This window comes from Pongo abelii, chromosome 7, assembly GCF_028885655.2.
Source record: "Pongo abelii isolate AG06213 chromosome 7, NHGRI_mPonAbe1-v2.0_pri, whole genome shotgun sequence".
Lineage (NCBI taxonomy): Eukaryota > Metazoa > Chordata > Mammalia > Primates > Hominidae > Pongo > Pongo abelii.
Genome location: NC_071992.2, coordinates 100,757,033 through 100,764,122, shown reverse-complemented (window position 1 = coordinate 100,764,122; position 7,090 = coordinate 100,757,033). Strand labels below are relative to the sequence as shown.

Below are 7,090 nucleotides of genomic sequence, written 5' to 3'. Positions count from 1 at the left end.
ATATCTATAGATATATATACATTTATTATTATTTTTTGGGGGGGCATATCGTTTCGCTCGTGTTGCCCAGGCTGGAGTGCAGTGGCATGATTTCGGCTCACTACAACCTCTGCCTCCCAGGCTGAAGTGATTCTCCTGCCTCAGCTGAGATTAAAGGCATGTCCCATCATGTGCGGCCAATTTTGTGTTTCTAGTAGAGATGGGTTTTCACCATGTTGGCCAGGCTGGTCTCCAACTCCAACAATTCTACTTCAACTATTTATTTGATACAAATATTTATGTGTGAGAAACAAGATTTTCAAGAGTGAAAGATTTAAAAACGACTTAATTGTACATCAGTAAGAGGCTGGCTTACTAAATCAGAGTACGGTCATCCTTACAGAAGAATACTATGCAGCTAAAACAAAACCAAATGGAGGAAACTCTTCCAAATGGTAACTTGGAATGATGTTCAAGACTTATTGTAAAATCAGTTTACAGTAAGGTGTAAGGTACCTTATGGCAAAATTCTCTCAGAAATGTGTGTGTGGATTTCAAGTCATCCCAGTCCTGGAACATTGTGCTCTTTAGAGATGCCATACCTGTTTTTCCCTTTGTAATATCAGAGCAGTAATATCTTCTCTGGAGGCTTATTGGGTGAATTTAATGGAAGAACGTTAAGTAGGTACCAGAACCATTGCTGTTTCCCCTCCATAGCCCTGCCACCCACTAAAGAAAGTTGGTTGAGATTACCTAATGATTTCCCATTAAGTTGTATTTCCAAATATCATGATTACCGTTTTAATGTAGTTGGTATGGAGCTTCGTGAGTGTGTGCTTCGTTTAATATGCATCACGTTCAGCTCCTTGTTATTTGCCTCCTAGTTCTCATAGTAAAACTCTACTCCTCTACTCCGAGGAGCCCCTACCATCCATATCGTCACTTTCCGGCCCAGCACTCTTCATGCTCGTTCGTTTAAAGCATTCTACATTGTGTAACTGAATCTTGGAAGGCAAAAGCTACTGAATTTAGCGAGTTTGTGGAGGCGTTCCCACCGATCAGCCAGGTGGAGTTCCACACACCCGATGACTGCACAACTCCTATAAGGCAGCAATATGCTGCAAACCCAGACGGCCACTCTTCTCACCCCTCGTCCCTTTGCTGTTCTGGATAATGAGGTCAATAGTCACCTAGGCAACTGCAAATCTAACTGAAATGGAGGAAGGCCTTCCGGCTGGTGACTAGCCGAGGTCCACCTGGCCCCAATAAGCTGCTGAACAAGAAGGGCTGCCAGAAATTTCCCACTAGGGAATTTGGTGGAGACGAAGACCTGCTCACTGGACAACGGTTCCTCCCAGGATACCCCCAAGCTGAAGAAGCGGGCTCTGAGCCACCCCCTTTCACCCTCCTTTTTCCCACCCTGGCCTGGTGAAGGTGCGCGTCAGGATGTGGACTACTGAGCCCTAAAGAAATAAGTCCTTCCACTTTGACCCCACGGAGGATTGCCTGTGAGGATCTTCAACGAGTCTACCAGTGTCTAGACACGGGAGAAGTTCTGTCTGGCACAGCAGCTCCCTCACGGAAGACAAGAGTGAGGAGAAAGGAAACTCAAGTCTGACCATTCTGTCCTGGGAGACAAGAGGAGGATCTCATCTCTCATCTTTCCAAGCAAGGCAACGAGACTTTCTCTCATCTTTCCAAGCAAGGCAAGGAGACTTTTTCTCATGAGGAAACAAAAAGAAGTTGGAAGGAACGAAACCAGCCTGGAAGGTGAATTCCTAAGGATTGCCCATTGAAACTGACAAAATGGCCCTTGTTTGATGAGAGGAATGAGCAGAGCATTGATGTGGTCAAAAAGGACTCGAGTGAGACTTTCCCAGCATGTTTCTACCAAAGCTTTGTCTAAGTTTCACAAAACACTCTCCTAATAAGCAGATGTTTGGCTCTTCAGAAAGTCAACAAGCAAAATGCCTTGAGCGTCCCATAACACTGATGCCATGATGTTGCCTTTGGACTGGCCTCCTTTTCCTTTGACCGGACCACTGCCATCTCTTGGTAGCCATCGCTTTGATGACGCTTTGTCTTCAGGATCATATTGGCAAAGCCATGTTCCAAATTCCGGTTACAATTTGTCAAAGAGGTGCCTCAGGATCGTGATCCCTCCTGTTGAAAATTTCCACTGATAGCTCTCGTCGTCACTGCAGCTGATCTGGGCACAATGGTTTTCACAGCCACTGCAGGATTCATCTTCCACATCTTCTCATCTCTTCTTGAAACAAGCCATACATCCGTAAAGAGTTGATTTCTTTGGGCTAGTGTCCTTAGAAGCTTTTCTTCAAACATCAATGATTTCTTCATTCTTCCACCCAAGCTTCACCGTCAATTGGATGTTTGCTCTTGCTGCAATTTTAGCGGAATTCAAGTTGCACTGATAGGAGGCCTTTTCAGTGGATGTCTCATGCTTCTTAGTGCCTCCCATTAGATCCAGTTCAGAAAGGTTGTAAGAAGTTAGTACATGTTTATTTTAGTGAAAACGAATTGAAATCCATGCATAGGTTTCTCACCATGTACATTTTCTATGAACTTTCGGAAGACCCCCTCTACTGAATATTGCCCAAATCCTGGGAGAGAAGTGGATGCGGTCCACTTCCTGTCTTCAGTTTGCCCACGTTGGAGGAGTGCACAGAGCAGGGAAAGGCAATCCCAGAGAGAGGCATGCCCTCCAGCGTGCAGCAGACTGCTGGCCCAGTCCTGGCTCCATGGGTTGCTGTGTGGGTCCAGCAAGCTGACAAACCTCCGTGAACCTTAATTTAATCCTAGGTAGCCCAATTCCAGTCGCTATTATAGGACTGCTGTGCAGGGACAGTCAATTAACTTAAGAAAAGGAACCTAGCTCCAAGGTTGGCAACCGGGAATTCCAGTTGATTCCATTGGCGGATGCCCTGAGGAATTCCCAAGCTGAAGTCTCGTGGAAGATGAGGTTCAGTGTGACTAGACTGAAGCACCAATCCAATGAAGGGGAAGTCCCACCCACTCTGCCCTGTGCCTGTATAAAGGTGAGGCGTGGCGGCCGCGCCACTCATTGAAGCCGCCAGTTGGGAGAGGAGCAGAGCCAGGCCGGTGCTCCCGAAGGCAGCAAGATGTTGCGAGCCACAGCTCCCTGCTGGTTCCCACCTGCCTACACAGAAGCTAAGAAGGTGGCCGTGGAGGCGGCCCACGAGGCAAGCCGCCATTTGGGAGAGGAGCAGAGCCAGGTCGGTGTTCCCGAAGGCAGCAAGATGTTGCGAGCCACAGCTCCCTGCTGGTTCCCACCTGCATACCCAGAAGCCAAGAAGGTGGCTGAGGAGGCGGCCCTCGAGGCAAGCCGCCAGTTGGGAGAGGAGCAGAGCCAGGCCGGTGCTCCCGAAGGCAGCAAGATGTTGCGAGCCACAGCTCCCTGCTGGTTCCCACCTGCATACCCAGAAGCCAAGAAGGTGGCTGAGGAGGCGGCCCTCGAGGCAAGCCGCCAGTTGGGAGAGGAGCAGAGCCAGGCCGGTGCTCCCGAAGGCAGCAAGATGTTGCGAGCCACAGCTCCCTGCTGGTTCCCACCTGCATACCCAGAAGCCAAGAAGGTGGCTGAGGAGGCGGCCCTCGAGGCTCCAGAATTCCCACTGCCCTCTCATCAGCCTGCCCAGAGCTTCGGGCTCTGCGTGCCCCAGATGCACAACCAGGCCTCAGCACTCGTGGACATCCGGGCGGAGCCCCAGAATAGGGGTCCGACGGTGCCCACAGCGTGGCCCAAGATGGTGACCGAGGCGTGGTACTTCCCCGCGCAGAGGGGATCGGCCTGCTGCTTGCCAGCCGCCCCAAGGCTGACAGATAGGCCCTCTGGAGTCCGCATCTCAGCCCCCAGAGAGAGGAAGAGGATCGCCCACTTTCCCAGCCCCTGCTTGGTCGCAGGTCGCACCGATGCCAAGAGAACCCGGGTGGCCCGCAGCAGCCAACGCTCCAATGGCTCCAGGGTCGGCACACAACCGTAGAAGACTGGTCGCAACAGGTCGGGGATGGCATGCAAGACCTCCACCACACTCAGCTCTAAGCGAATCGTCCATCGTCCATCCTTACCGACTTTGAAGAAACCCATTATCCTCCGAAGGTCTCGCTGCCAAGTCCCCACCATCATCCGCCGAGGCTATCTCCAACTCTTCACTAAAGAGTGTCTCAAGTTCTGCGCCTCCAAGCAGGAGGCCGAGGAGAAGGCGCTGAACGAGGAGAAGGTGGCCTACGACTGCAGCCCCAAAAAGAACATGTACCTGAATGTGGTCCTGAACACCCTCAAGAGACTGAAGGGCCTGACCCCCAGCTCCATGCCGGGCCTCAGCAGGGCCGCCCTGTACAGCCGCCTCCAGGAGTTCCTGCTCACCCAGGACCAGCTCAAGGAGAACGGCTACCCCTTCCCGCACCCCGAGCGGCCCGGAGGCGCCGTCCTCTTCACTGGCCAGGGGAAGGGGCCCGGCGACTCCTCCTGCAGGGTCTGCTGCCGTTGTGGCACCGACTACCTGGTGTCCTCCTCGGGCCGCTGTCTACGCGACCAGTTGTGTTATTATCACTGGGGGCGGGTCTGCTCCAGCCAAGCGGCTGGAGGCCGGGTTAGCCAGTATACCTGCTGTGCAGCTGCTCCTGGCTCTGTGGGCTGCCAGGTGACAAAGCAGCATGTGCGGGACGGCTGCAAGGAGAGCCTCCATGGCTTCCTGAAGGCCTTCAAGAAAGAGTTTTCCACAGACGCTTATCCAGGAATCTTCGTCTTGGACTGCGAGATGTGCTACACCACGCATGGCCTGGAGCTGACCCGCGTCACCGTGGTGGACGCCGACATGCAAGTGGTGTACGACACCTTCGTCAAGCCCGACAACGAGATCGTGGACTACAACACCAGGTTTTCCGGAGTGACCAAGGCCGACGTCGCCAAGACGAGCGTCACGTTGCCCGAAGTCCAAGCCATCCTGCTGAGCTTTTTCAGCGCCCAAACCATCCTCATCGGGCACAGCCTGGAGAGCGATCTGCTGGCCCTCAAGCTGATCCACAGCACCGTGGTGGACACGGCCGTGCTCTTCCCGCACTACCTGGGTTTCCCCTACAAGCGCTCCCTCAGGAATCTCGCGGCCGACTACCTGGGACAGATCATCCAGGACAGCCAGGACGGCCACAACTCCAGCGACGATGCAAACGCCTGCCTGCAGCTGGCGATGTGGAAGGTTCGACAGCGCGCCCAGATCCAGCCACGCCAGCGGTCCACCTCTCCCGCCGCCCTGGCCTGTCCTGAGCCCCAGGCCTCTTCCCAAACTGCCATCGATCCCGAGAGCTAGCCCTGTCCACCTCGCCGCAAAGCGAAAGAAACTGGAGCAGCCGCCGACAGGAGAGGGCAAAAAGCCAAGACTAACCCCAACCCCGGACTCCCAGTCCCCCGGAGTCCCTGCCGCGGGCCATCGTCCCTGTCCCCATCCCTCTGCCCCTCCCAGACCTCTGTCCTTCCACCAATGGGCTCCCCGAGGCCCCAGCCGCCACTCCCAGTCCCCGGAGACCCTGCCGCCGCCCCTGGCGCCTGTGCCCATCCCTCTTCCCCTCCCAGACCTCTGTCCTTCCACCACTAGCCTCCCCCAGCCCACCTGGACTTCCCCGGCCTCTGACAACAAGGCCAGCCTCCAGGCCCACCAGTCTCCTGATAGTCCTCTTTCTTGGGCCTCTTCCCCTTCTGTGGGGCTGTCTGAACCTCCCCTCCCCCACCCGATTTTTCCCAGCCCCCGGGGCAGGCGCAGAATAAATGTTTGTATGAATTTAAAAATTAAAAATAAGAAAAAGGTAAAAACAACCGAAAGGGCTTTGCTTCTGAATGTGTGCTTAGCTGGTTTTCTCTAGAGGCACCACAGTGAAGTGGGTCAAGCCCTTAGGCTCTGGAGTTAGACATCTGGGTTCAAATTCAAATTCCACCACTTACTAGCTTTGTCATATTGGACGCATAACTCTTTTGTGCTTCTACTTCTTGATCTTTCAAGTGTCATCAAAAGATATTTAGACTCCCACACAATAGTAATGGGAGATTTTAACACCCCACCGTCAACATGAAACAGATCAACGAGACAGAAAGTTGAAAAGGATATCCAGGAACTGAACTTAGCTCTGCACCAAGCAGACCGAATAGACATCTACATTAACTCTCCACCCCAAATCAACAGAATATACATTCTTCTCAACACCACATCACACTTATTCCAAAACTGACCACATAATTGGAAGGAAAGCTCTCCTCAGCAAATGCAAAAGAACAGAAATTGCAACAAACGGTCTCTCAGACCTCAGTGCAAACAAACTGGACCTCAGGATGAAGAAACTCACTCAAACCCCCTCAGCTACACGGAAACGGAGCAATCTGCTCCTGAATGTCTACTGGGTATACAAAGAAATGAAGGCACAACAAAGATGTTCTTTGAAACCAATGAGAACAAAGACACAACATACCAGAATCTCTGGGACACATTGAAAGCAGTCTGTAGAGGGAAACTTATAGCATTAAATGCCCACAAGAGAAAGCACGAAAAATCTGAAATGGACACCCTAATGTCACAATTAAAAGAACCATGGAAGCAAGAGCAAACACATTCAAAAGCTAACAGAAGGCAAGAAATAACTGAGATCAGAGCAGAACTGAAGGAGATAGAGACACCAAAACCCTTCAAAAAATCAATGAATCCAGGAGCTGGTTTTTTGAAAATATCAACGCAATTGATAGACTGCTAGCAAGACTAATAAAGAAGAAAAGAGAGAAGAATCAAATAGATGAAATAAAAAATGATAAAGGGGATATCACCACCGATCCCACATAAATACAAACTACCATCAGAGAATACTATAAACACCTCTACGCAAATAAAGTAGAAAATCTAGGAGAAATGGATAAATTCCTAGACACATACACCCTCCCCAGACTAAACCTGGAAGAGGTTGAATCCTTGAATAGACCAATAACAGGCTATGTAATTGAGGCAATAATTAATAGCCTACCAACCAAAAAAAGTCCAGGACCAGGAGGATTCACAGCCGAATTCTAACAGAGGTACAAGGAGAAGCTGGTACC

The 7,090-nt window shown here is 51.5% G+C and overlaps 1 pseudogene across 1 annotated transcript; it reads left to right on the top strand.

The window, feature by feature from the left end:
- The first annotated feature begins 3,533 nt into the window (after window positions 1–3,533).
- Window positions 3,534–5,609, top strand: LOC134761857 (exonuclease GOR-like; annotated as a pseudogene). Its single transcript, XR_010141019.1, has one exon. The product of XR_010141019.1 is annotated as an exonuclease GOR-like (transcript).
- Window positions 5,610–7,090: the final 1,481 nt, after the last annotated feature.